Raw genomic sequence first — 13,951 nt, 5'->3', positions numbered from 1 at the left:
AAGGGGTTAGGGGACCGCATAGATTGTGCACATGTAACTGTAGAACTGCATGACTTAATCCCTGAGGCATTGTACAAATGCATGGACAGTGACTGCATAGTTAGACTGCTGGTACTTGACAGCAGGGTGAGTTTATAAGTGCTTGTGTTTCAACAGAGTGATTACATAAGGACATGGTTCTGTCTGGATAATAGTAGGAGTGGACAGAGATTGACACTGTGAATGCTGAACTCCATGGCTACTACCTGGATTTTTGCAGGAGTAAATCAGTAGCCTGCAGGGGGTTAGGGGACCGCATATATTGTGCACATTTCACTGTAGCACTGCGTGTCTTAATGCCTGAGGCATTGTACAGGGCATGGACAATGACTGGATAGTTAGAGTGCTGGTACTTGACAGCAGGGTGAGTTTATAAGTGTTTGAGTTTCAGCACAGTGATTAGAAAAGGTCATGGTTCTGTCAGGTTGATTGCAGGAGTGGTCAGAGAGTGACAGTGTGATTGCTGTTCTGCATGGCTATTACCTCAGTTTTTGCAGGAGTTAATCAGTAGTCAGCAGCTGGTTGGGGGGCCACATAGATTGTGCACATGTGACTGACGAATTGTGTGTCTTAATGCCTGAGGCATTGTACAAGTGCATAGACAGTGACTAGATAGTTAGAGAGCTGGTACTTCACAGCAGGGTGAGTGTATAAGTGCTTGTGTTTCAGCACAGCGATTAGAAAAGGTCATGGTTCTGTTAGGATGATTGCATGAGTGGACAGAGAGTAACAGTGTGATTGCTGAACTGCATAGCTACTACCTGGATTTTTGCAGGAGTGAGTCAGTAGTCTGCATGGTGTTAGGGGACTGCATAGATTGTGTACATGGACAGTGACTGGATAGTTAGAGTGCTGGTACTTCACAGCAGGGTGAGTTTATAAGTGTTTCTGTTTCAGCACAGTGATTAGATAAGGACATAGTTAATAGAATGGTGAATTTATTATTGCTTGCGTTTTGGTAATGTGTAAATAAGGATGTGGCAGAATGGTTGAAAGAGTCCACAGGGAGTGACAAAGGAATGGCTGGATTGCTTATATACTGTATTGCTGATTTTACTACTACATAGGTTACTGTATGACTTACTCCTTAAATGCATATACAGTAGGTAAATAATAACTACGAGGTTAGACAATAAAACACCAGTAAATCACTTTTCATGCATTTATAAAATCCCATATTCACTACCTTCGCATTCCTCTAATCTGTCAGGTACCTCTCATTAATCCAGTAAATGTAATTTCAACATTTATAAAAAACAATCTAAACAAATACATGAGTCATGACATACAATCTACTTAAGTCGATAACTTCTACATACCTGAAAAAATAAAATATACTGTTTTCTTTTGAGCTACATATTGACAATTAAATCTAAAAATATGCAACATCATCAAACTGTACCTCTCATCAGACTTTTGAGTAATAAAGAACACCTTTTTCTAAAACCACACAAACTGTACAAACTAATAACAGAATTGTAATTATTAACATCTTATATGATCATCTTGCAAACAGCACAGTTGTACCTCATGTTACAAAACTATCTATATTAGTGCAATAATATTAAACTATACCTTTTTACTGAGAAGAAATATTCATGCATTTTTGAAAATACATTATTAGTGCATATTTAACCAATTAATAATAAATAGGAATCATCATTCAACTATACCTCTCAATACACTTACTAATATATATATTAATGCACATACTATTTTTTAAACAAAGTTCAAATACAATAGAAATTATTCCAATATACATCTGTACATTTAATAAATTAATTTAACCGGCCCAATTTCATAAAAATATCAAAACTATATTAAATAAATCTCTAAAAAATATAACTCACCTTTTAAATAAATCAGTTGAATGAAAAATCTCCAACACTCAGACAGGATTCTGTTTAACACACAGTCAATATAGAACAGCACACTTTCCGCAGTTAAACCAGTATTGGCAAAGTTTCCCTCTATTTTTCCATATATATATACACATAAGCCACAAATGGCATTGCTTCCCAGTGTTTTTCAAATTGAAAAACTAATTTTCATTGGTCATAGATAATAACACTTTTCAGCTGACATCTTTATCCCTTGTGCTAAATGCCAGTTTTCATAGCTAACTGTCAGGTCAAAAGTTCATCCCAGAATGTCGAAAGTATGGTTGCTCTTGCAGAGCATGCCCTTATCCTTTCTGCTGTACCTTTCCAACATTTGTTATTAACCAATAACAAACATGCTTTCTAAAAAAAGCAAAATGCACCCTATATTTGAATGTAGAATGTTCTTAAACAGCCAATCAAATCTCTACTTTCTTAAAACAGGATTTTGTCCACCATTTTAGAAAGATTTCATTCTACCACCTGCCTACCTCAGCTACAGACATCTTCTGATTACCTACAGAGATCCCTTCAAGATGCTTTCTTTGTGGATTATTGGGCACAGCTGTGTTTTCTGGTGCAAAAGGTATGCTGAAAGCAGAGGTATTGACAAAGACCTAGCCTTGAAAAATGTAGACATTAAATGGATTGGACAGAGAGGATTAAAGTGGGACCAATTGATGCTATTGATTAAATCCTTTTTCCATCTCCAACCACCTGACCTAATGATTGTGCACTGCGGTGGCAATGACCTAGGCACAATGACTGGGGTAGGTCTGGAAATGCTAATGAAGGACACCTTTGCAGAACTGATGTTGCTTTTTCTCCAAACTGCCTTTGTGTACTCTAACATATGTCAAAGACTGAAATGGAACCGGTCCAATACTTTCTGTCCACAGATTGAGAAAGCTATAAAAATGTCAATAAAGCTGTTTCTGCTTATCTTAGAGACCATAGTATGGGGTCTATATACAACAACAATCTGCATTTTGATATGGATGATATCTACAGGTATGATGGTGTACATTTCACAGATAAGGGAAACAGAGACCTTCTCAACAACATAAGACTCTGCATCGGCGGACATACAGGATCAGTACCCTGATTTTCCCACGGAGCCACCTACGCTAAAAGCCTTGCAGTTGCTCCTTGTACTACCCACGATAAAGAAACTAATCACCAAACTATACAGAGCGGTGCAGGAGGAGACAAATAGGGGGCCGGACAAAAGCGTACGTAAGTGGAATGACATCTTAGATCTCCCTATATCCAGAGACGATTGGGAGAAAATATGCGAGTTGACAGGCCGCCTTACCCACAATGGCAATTTGTGGATCATCCACTTCAAATTTATACAGTTATATAAAATGGGCTTCAGGGAAGCCAAAAGCTGCAAGCACTGCAAACATTCCAGCGCAGACTTCATGCATCTGGCCTGGAGCCTAGTTTTCCACTACTGGGAGGAAGTTTGAATCATATACATACCATGACTGGCTTGCAATTACCATGTACACCTTTAGTATGCTTGCTACACACATCAAGGGCATTTTGGGCAGATTTGTCAGAATTGCCCTTCTATTAGCAAAACGCCGTATTTTATTCACACGGGACAGTGGGTTTGCACCGAAAATAGCTTGCTGGGTGAAAGATATGACATATTGTAAAGAAACCCTTGCAACATATGCTGAAGAACTGCCTGTAACGTCTGGGCCCAAGGACATTTGGGCCTATTGAGCGATTCCTTGCTCGCCCAACACCTGAAAGTGATCATGAACATTCTTCAATGAGTGAGTAAGTTGTACTGCTGATGTGTGGTCGTGCCTGCTGCGGCACCCCTGCGTGGATTGAGAGATACAATAAAAGGTATAACCTGCTCATTGTGCATTAACATGATGTATTCCTGCTGACAGCTCTTGTTTTATATGAGTACACTACTGCTGTTAGCAGTGATAATGTGTTATGTTATGAACAATAAAAAGAATAATAAAAAAAAGAAAAACTTAAGACTCTGCATCAGCACTTACATGTAGCTACAAAAATCTCCCAATAAACACAAGGGCTCTTTTTAGAGTTACCCAAGATCCAAGCATATAGTCTATGTTTATAATAAAAAAATCTTACATTTTCTTGCTGGGAGTCACGCACTCAGCATGACTAGGAGTCGCGCAGCCCTCACGTTCACAACAGGGGGCCACTTTGGGAGTCGCGCACCCCTCGTGTTCACACCAAAGGGCCGTGCTGGAAGCCGGGCACCGCCTGCGTTCACACCAGGGGGCTGCACTGGGAGCCGTGCGCCCTTGCATTCACACCAAGGGTTTTGATAAACCTACCAGTAATTTATTTTCACTCCCGGGACCCCATCCCCCGGGGCCTAGCCACTTCGTTGGGGACCATAGGGGAGCCCCAATGCCCCCACGGTCCCGCCGGCTCCCCGCGTCCTGCGGAAGCCGGCATTGCTTTTCCGCATGGGGAGCTGCTAAGATGCTGCTCCCCGTATGGAAAAGCAATCTGCTTTGGATTTTGGAAGCTTCCTCTTCCAAAATCCAAAGCAGAGTTTGCTATGGTACAGCGGGAGACGTGCTCCCGCCCTACCATAGCAAACAGCAGTGTCTCGGGGTGGGCAACCCCGGACACTGCAGGAGCCGGCATTGGGGGGTGGCGATACCCAGTGCCCTCAAAGACTCCAGGAGGGGCCCTCCTCACAACTTTTGAAAAGCCCCGGGGAGGTGGTGGACCCCAGGGCTCAGGGTCCAAAATGAACCCCCGCATTTAAAGTTAGTGGCCTGGGGAGGTTTTGGTCCCCGGGGCCCCCCACATAGGTATTTTTTAATTTAAAAATCAGAGCCCCAGGGAGATGGCAGGCCCCCACTTTACATTTACCAAATCCCCCCAGGACCTGGCCCACCCAGGGGCTTAAAATTAACATAGCGAGGAAACCCTGTCTAAAGTTTCCTATGAAAAATGCATTTTTCTGACCTCTTTTTTTTTCAATTTCTCAGGAACTACCTAACAGATTTACACCATTTAAGAAAAAGGCTACCTTTTTGCCAAATTTGGTGGTATTCCGTTCAGCAGTTTGTGCTGTATCAGTGTCTAAAGTTTCCCATGGACAATAACTTGGAAAAAACACGTTTTGGGACCCCCTTTCTTCTCAGCCCCCGCTTGACAAATCACCCAGAAACTTTCAGGATAGGAGCTGACCTGAGCGGGCCACAAGTTTTGAAAATTTCACGAAGATTCAACGGTACCAAAGATATTGAGAAAACAAAAATACGCTTTTCCTATGGAAACTAGGTTCTAACTATAACTACCTACTGGCGACCGCCAGTAGGTAATATATTTATATATATATCTAACCTGTTCCATAATGAAGGGATTTTGCTATAAACATCAATGTGTACTAGGCATTACTCTAGGCAGATTTTGCACAAAGGAATACATACAATTCCTATAAGCAATGATTGCACATTTCGGGATTTAACCCGTGATCCTTTTGGAAATATAACATCATACTGTTGAATCATATGTTAGCTCATAGTAAGGGCTGATTCAAGTATTGAAGTTTATATTGTCGCCAGCTAATATAAGGATAATAATTTATTTTGCACTAATGCCTCTTTGCACATTGTTTGCCTATTTGCACATTATATTATTGGACCTAGAACGTTTACTATCTTTTAATATAGTGATGCGTAATTTGCATTATGACAACAGTGTGTTTTGCACAAGTAGGATTGACATATATTCTACATGCTTTGTTTGCACAAAATAATCTTTTTGGGATTTAACCCATTATTATGACAAGATTCAGCATTGTAAGTCTGAGTTAATTGAAGGCTCTCGATAGGGGCAAATTGAACTGTCAATCGAAATGTAAACAGCATACTTTTCACAAATGCAGATTTGCACATTTTTATCACTATTTGCACTGGATATAGTAAACTATGAAATGTTTAACAATTCAATGAATAGACATTTCATTATTATCAACATCTGTTTCATTGTATAAGGCCGAAGTATGTCTACCATTTCTATTGTGAACAAGGTCACATGGTTAGGTTTGAATTTTTCACTGTTACTTTAAAAGTTGTGGTCTGCCAATATCACATTGTCATGTGAGCACGGCACGGACGAGCCGAAAAGTTAGGGTGACATACAGCAACAAAAGAAGAAATTTGCACTTATCTACTGGTCCGTGTCCGTTTTGGCTGTGGAGGGGGCGAGGAGAAATTGCGGCTGCTCAGCTGCAGAGTCTGTGATATATACACTGGGGCGAGACTTCAACCTTCTGCCAGCCCACTTGGGCGAGACTTTGAAAGACAACAGTGTTAATATCCAAATGTAGAGGGAATTAATCCGCTTTACCCTGCATTATTTAATTACCTATTGGATATAACACGCTGACAATAATACAAACTGATGTCACTTACCAGGACATGTCATAATACGTGGAATCATGCGGATTTTGCATGTTACAAGATGGCCGCCACAGTTGATGACTGAAATCACGTGAGGTGTTGTTTTTCTAAATGTATTTAAACATGGTGGCACTTTGTAACTACGAGCGTGATCAAGGGTTCATCCCCGAAACGCGTCGTTTTTCCTGTTGCTGAATTAAACTAAGCTGAAGCACTTGAGGTGTCCGAGTGGTTCTTTGGAGACTAGTAGAACCTTGGAGTGGATATATATATATATATATGTATGTATATATATATATATATATATATATATATATATATATATATATATATATATATATATATATATATATATATATATATATATATATATATCCGTAAAGAATCGCCATACACTTGAAGTACCACACATCAGCAAATGAACCACCTTTTATTTCTGGAAGGTGGCAGAGAACAGCATCCCCTGACAGTAAGTTTCAATTGTCCATACGCGTTTCAAGCTATGCAGCCCTTGGTCACTGGTTCCATCAGGAGAAATGGCTGTGCAATTTTGCGCCGTGTTTGCAGCACTTTCAGGTTGAAGCATAGTGGGCGTGTCTATTGAGCATTCTGGTCTTAGTAGTGCTCGATCTTTAGCCACCACTTCTCTTCAAATATTCATATTGTCTAGTGGGTTTACTGTTCAGAAAACCGCCGTTATTCTGCCCATATTCATCTGCCAGAACGGTCTTTGCTGTTCCTTATGACGCTGCATACCAACTTGCTCGGCGTCTAGGAGCCGCTCTTCCGCAGCGGGATGCTTCGCGACCAAGCGGGGCTGCTGTTTAATCCGTAAAGAATCGCCATACACTTTAAGTACCACACATCAGCAAATGAACGACCTTTTATTTCTGGAAGGTGGCAGAGAACAGCATCCCCTGACAGTAAGTTTCAATTGTCCATACGCGTTTCAGGCTATGCAGCCCTTGGTCACTGGTTCCATCAGGTGAAATGGCTGTGCAATTTTGCGCCGTGTTTGCAGAGCTTTCAGGTTGAAGCCATTGTGGGCCTGTCTATTGAGCATTCTGGTCTTAGTAGTGCTCGACCTTTTGCCACCACTTCTCTTCAAATATTCATATCCTCTAGTGGGTTTACTGTTCAGAAAACCACCGTTATTCTGCCCATATTCAGATCAAGCACTGCGTATAATGAGGAACCCTATTTACCCATGGGGGCGATGAATATATATATATATATTTTTTTTTTTTAGATGAATTTCAAGCCTTCGTTAAGGGGTATGACCCAAAATGGAGAGGATGCCCAAACGTTGGTGAAAGTAAAGAGGAAGACCCACAGCTACCAGCCCAAAAAGAGAATAAATAATCAACAAAAAAAAGCTCTTTGGGAATATGTATGAGGGGTCAAAGAAATAAAAAATTATTCCATGTGAATAAATGATGGTACTAAATTGATTGCACCAAGAATTTAAAGAATTAGAGACTGAGGTGTTACTTTTAGGTCTTTGTTTTTGCCCTGATCGAAGCTTTGATAATGTGTGAAATAGAATTGATTGATGTTTTAGAATGTATGCACAGACGAATATGTTTCAAAGCATATATGTTTTCTGAAATAAACACGTCAAAGTAATACAAAAACACCATTCCCACTGGTGTTACCATAGCAGATGTGAAAACATTAAATATATTAAATATGTTACTCATGTCTTAAACAAAAGCGTTTGATATCAATAATCAGGATATCTTCATATCTGAGAATAAAAATATTTTTGTTTTTTTTAAATTTAATTATAGCTTAGAACTAAAGGCTCAAGAAAAAAACAGCTTTCAGGAGAAATTGCAATGATGCCGGAGACACTGGAGATTAGGCCAGTGGAAGTACTAAAGACTGGGACACTGGACCTCTATCTGTAGTGTAACATGAGTGACTTGCTTTCTTGGTTTATATCCCTTCCAAGTGAAGATAGATACAGCACTCTTTAGGAACAGTCACACTGTAGGTTTCACCTGGCAATGTGTTGTGTAGTTGCACTGGCTTTTTTGCTCACATGGTAGTGCACATCGGGGGATATTCTCAGGAACGTGTGAAAACAATTGCAAAATTAGCCTAACGCAACTTTCAACATTGCAGTATATTGTGGGGAAAAAAACACTGTGGTACTGAAGTATTCACAACATGGAGGCACCATGCGATAGGCCCCCGACAATGGGTCAAATGTCTGCGATAAAGTCAATGCGACGCCGCAAAAATGCGAAACATAAATGCAAAGAAACTAGCGATGAGGCCAATTGTGATACAAAAAGCCGGGAAAAACCAGCGGCAGGCCTGCAAATCCCACACTTCTGGCAGGAAAATGCACTATAAAAACACCAAAATAAAAACACCAAAAACAATCCAAAGAGCGCTGCAACATGGATGCACCAGGACCACGTGCAGAGGCCAGAACGAACCCCACAAGCCCCACAGACCACCAGAAAGGAACAACAGGGTTGGGGAAAGCCAAGGAAAAGAGGGAGAGGAAGAAGGGGTACAGTCCGCAGGAAAACCAGATCAGCGTCATGGAGGTGACAGAACACTACCATCAACTGACACACAATTGGACTACGGTGAATGCAGTCGGAGTGTCGAGGAGGTCAATGGAGAAGGCCAAGAAGCGCTGGCATGATGTGAAAACGAAACCAAGGACAAACCCGCTGCCAACAGTAAGGCATCAACGCCGATACGTGGTGGGAGCCCTCGCCACAGGAGGAGCTGGAGGAAACCGAGGCCACAGTCTTCAGTGTGGAGAAGGTGCAAGGAGCTGGTAGTGCGGACACAGCTCGGGAGGACCTGACATAACATCAACAGGGCGAGTAACAACCAGGGACTTGGGGGCGGGGGAGATGGGCAAAATGGCACACATGCACAATGATGTGTAGCACACTGCACACCTACAATGACCCAGGATCATGTCCCTGATCCCCGTGGCACACTACATCACACATACATAGCAATCACAGCACACCCTACAACAATGTGGAACAAAGTACAACACCGACACTACAGAACAAAGGACACAGCTGGGTCTGCTCCTGTGCAGAAACAAGCCAATCAGATCTAAAATAGCAGGAAGCTGTGAGATTGAAATGTACCTGTACAACCTCACATCTGTCATATAGTCCAAATGTCCACTGTCCCGCATCAAATATTCAGTACCTCCCAAACTTTCACAATGTACATTGTCATACAGTATGCATGCAAACAAGAACAATGCACCAACATACATGTCAACACAATGTCAACATGCATCCCCCACCACATTGCAGAGGGACAAAAAACACCTCTAGTTCAGAAGAGCAGACAAATCTTTAGTGATGCTGGAGAGTACCACCACGCCTTTAACACCGAAGCCCCACAATAGCTCATGGACACCTTAGGCAACCCACCACCAGGGCATCCAAGTTACATAGAGGAGAACCCAACCCCTGCACAGACCACACAGCAGGAAGCACCTGCAAGCACAGCTGGTTCACAAGACTTCACGGAGCCACACATGCCATTCCAATGCCAGGTATCTGAATGCCAAAAGGAGGTGGCCGAACAGGTGCTGGTGGGGTCTGAACCCATGGAAGACAAACTAGATCACATACATGGGTGTCTAATACCCTTCAGGGTTCACCTACACCCCACAAAGGAGCCCCACACTGCTACGGACACACATACATATGCATATTACCAGTACAGAACCACGCAGAGAGGCACGCAATTATCATTCACACACTCACGTTGGCTTTGCATACGATGGCCCAGTCCACTCCTCTTACGTATTGAGTGGGTGACGACAAAGCTACATGTCCAAGCTCTAACCAGCTGCCTGCGGTGACATGTCTGCATCCGCTGCACACTGCACAATGTAATGTCATGGGGCCCAGGGCCCTCATGCATACTTCATGACCACAGGGACACAAGCAGATAACATGTGGAACTGGTTATGGGCACGTGCACCCGGCCCCTTTATTGGCAGGGCCACATGTACAGTGAGGTCTGTGCTGGATGTGTGCGGGGTGATTGTAAGCCAGCCAGCATGCAGTGGTTGGTGCTCGCACTGAAACACCATGAAAACAGAAACTGAAAACACCAGCATAACAGAGACAACTGCTGAGCAACATGGAGGTAGCCGGAGCAAGTACAGAGGTCACCCAATATGCCAAAAGAAGTGTCAGTGAGCCACAGATACAAGGCTTTGATGACCCCAAGGCCATCGTCTCAGAGGCCATCCAATATTCAATCAGACAGGGTCCCTGACCTGAGCTTCACAGAGTTAGTGGCCCTGGATGCACAGCAGCTGGCACAGGCACACTGCCACAGGATGGTGACTTGTGGTTCACTGAGAGAGGGCCACGTGTACCAAGCGGGTCCATGATGATGTCCAAGGGGAATGTGGCGGAGGGTTGCAGGGGACAGTGGAAGGTGTCCACTAGGGCATGATGCAGAGGGCAGTAGCCGTCTGGAAGCAGCAAATGGAGGAGTGGAATGCTATAGCCTCTTTCTCACTACCAATTTGGTATCAACTACATGAGGATGAAGACTACCCCCTAGTCCATAGACACAGACCCCACCAAAGTTCAACCAGAGGGTTTCCATGAATGTCCGGGAACAGACTTAGTGGCACCGGGGCTGAGAAGGGATGCATTCTGCGATGATGCCGGTACAATAAATTTGGCCTTTGCCATTGCTAAATCAAGACTCAGTCCCAAATGTGTGACCACATCGAAGGCAGAATAGTGATTTAAACTCAGCAATAAATAATGTTCTCTGCCATAGTATAATCAAGACTCAGTTCCAAATGTATGACCTACTAGTCCGCTGTGTATGCCGGTGTAGTTCGTCAACGGGAAAGGAGTTGTGGGCCTGTGTCTCAGAGGCCGTGATGGTCTGAGAAGGCTGTCCGGGTCACGGGCCTCTGGCTTGGAACTTGCACCGGCACGTGGTGGGCCCTCTTCGACACACGCAGGTGTCAGCAGGTAGACATTGAGGCATGTGTGCACAGGGGCGGGCAAGACTGGTTTGGGGTCCAGCGTTACGGGGTGCAGCAGGTGCACAGGATCGCAAGTAACACCGCTCACATCGACCTCATGGCCGGGTGAGAGGCGCCAACCTGGCAGACATGTTGGCCATTCCAGAAGAGAACCACGCCCAGAATTATGTGCTTTTTATGCACACCCCTACGCTGGCCTGGCGTATGCAGGGCCAGCCCACACCTCTCACGCTTATGGTGGGGACGTAACAAGCTACATTTCGGCCATCTTCCCCACTGGCTGGGGTGACATGGTTGTGTCCACTGTCCAATACACTCCAAACACCAGCGGTGCGCGTCATCCTGAATATGTGTGTGGTCTGCATACTGCAGTCTGGCCCTCACATCCACGCCTCACTTGGCCTTGTGTACATTCTTATTCATTGGTCCCCACTTCCTCCCACATTCTGCTATTGTGTGGCTGAGGTGTCATGCCATTGATGGCTAATGTACATGGCTTACCCAGGTTCCCACAGTACGTTGTGCTGTCATGTCTGGTGGGTGTGCATGTTGTTTGGCATGTTGATGTGAGCTTGTGACCTGTGTATTCACAGTGTTGTGAGGTGCATGATTGTGGGGTTGAGGTGTTGGGTGTGTTCATTTGGTATTTTCCAATGTGCAATGCATTTCGGTGGGTGCCATCCTGGTAGTGCTGGTTGATGATGGACTGTCAGGAGATGTAGGGATAATGCACACAGCCTGGGTGGTTGGCATCAACGTTGGTGGTGATTCCCAGGTGGTCCGCTATTGCCTGGACTTTGATGGAATACATGCTCGTTCTGTTGCTGTTGTTGTGTGCAATGTTGCCAGGGGGCACAAGTAGGATGTATGCAGTCAATTGCCCCTAACATGTGCAGGAAGGCAGCTGTGGCGTAGATGCCTTGCTTGGTCTCCGACTGTTCCTGCGCAGTGTGGGGAAAGTATAAGTAGTGGGGGACCAAGCTGATGGAGTCATCCACCACCGTTGTGAGGAACTTGAATTGGGCTGGCTGTGTGACTCATCCAACTCTAGCGGTTGTTGGTATGAGGGTACCAGAGGTGCGCACGTACAGCACGGCTAGCAGCTTTGTCTGAAGTGGGATGTTGGTTGTCCGCTGTGTTGGTCCCATCAGCCTGAGAACAATGGTGGTCAGGGTGCGGAGGATGATTGTCCTTTGAGCCTGTAGTGGGCAATGACATTCTATGGTGTTGGGTATGTGTGGTTGGTGCATTTTCTGAGGGTTGCTGTCTTTTTCTGTGCTGCCTCAGTGTTGGTTTAGGGGGGTCCTGGGGGAGGTTGCGGTGGGTGTTGTAGCCCTGTTGGGGCTCCGAGCTGCATGATCGTTGGCTCATTGGCATCTGCTGTACTTCAGGTGTGGCTCTGGGCTGGGCTTCCTTTTGTGGTGCAGGCTGCAGTCAGACTTTACACTAGGTCGGGACAGGTGTTAATTTCCTGCTGCTAACGCGCCTTATTGCATTTTTGGGTATCTTTTTGCCTATCTAGCAGGTCATTGTGAATGGTGCGGAGTGGTGTTTTCAAGGCTTTTTGCATGGGAACACCTACTCTGCACCTCATTAGCGATAGTTGCGGGGGTCATCTGTGGCGATGTTTTTTGCGACTGCTATCGCAGGTAAAATGGTGATATAGCTGGTATCACCGGCTTGTGAATGGGGCGATACATTTATCTCAAAATGCACTGTAGATGTAGAACTGCACTCCAAATCTTGACCTTCCAATTGTGAGTAAGCCTATGCTTATACTGTGGTAACAACTATGAATAAGCGAGCAGTCCAGCTGGGGGAATACCCAACCCCCTGGTTAATCAATATACTGTCGAGGCCAGGGAACAGCCTGGTCTGAAAGACGCTCAGCTAAGAGACCTAACGGTCTTTTGAGTTTAAACAATTTCATGCAATAATCATCAAAATAATGTTATTATAATTGCTTTAGCAAAAAAACATAACAATTCTCTCAGTGCTTTCAGCCTTGTATTTGAATCAATAATTGTTAGAAAGCAGTATTCACCATAAATAAACTGATCAACAAAACTCATGAGGATGATCAATATCAATATCGTGTTCCAGTAACATTGTTTAAAGGAGCTTTGGTTTCGGCGTGATGAAACCAAAGCTCCTTTGAACAATGTTACTGGAACGCGATATTGATCACACTCATGATTATACACTGAAAATGGTATACCCCTGAAGAAGGGTCGTATGCAGACCCGAAATGCATTGGGTTTTGTTTTTGATTTACACTACTTATTCAGGAAACAATGATACATTGATTGCTTTAATTAAATTTTGTTGATCAGTTCATTTATGGTGAATACTGCTTTCTAACAATTATTGATCCTATTTTTTTGCTAAAGCACTTTTGACAACATTATTTTGATGATTATTGCATGAAATTGTTTAAACTCAAAAGACTGTTAGGTCTCTTAGCGGAGCGTCTTTCAGACCAGGGTGTTTCCTGGCCTCGACAGTATGCAATACATTTATCGCCACTTTGGCTGGAATAAATTGCTGTTAACTTGGCGATAACTCCTTGAGAATATGCCCTATCCTTTTTTGTGTATCCC

This window comes from Lissotriton vulgaris, chromosome 4_1, assembly GCF_964263255.1.
Source record: "Lissotriton vulgaris chromosome 4_1, aLisVul1.2, whole genome shotgun sequence".
Lineage (NCBI taxonomy): Eukaryota > Metazoa > Chordata > Amphibia > Caudata > Salamandridae > Lissotriton > Lissotriton vulgaris.
The sequence above is the reverse complement of the archived record's forward strand: the minus strand, read 5'-3'. Positions refer to the sequence as shown.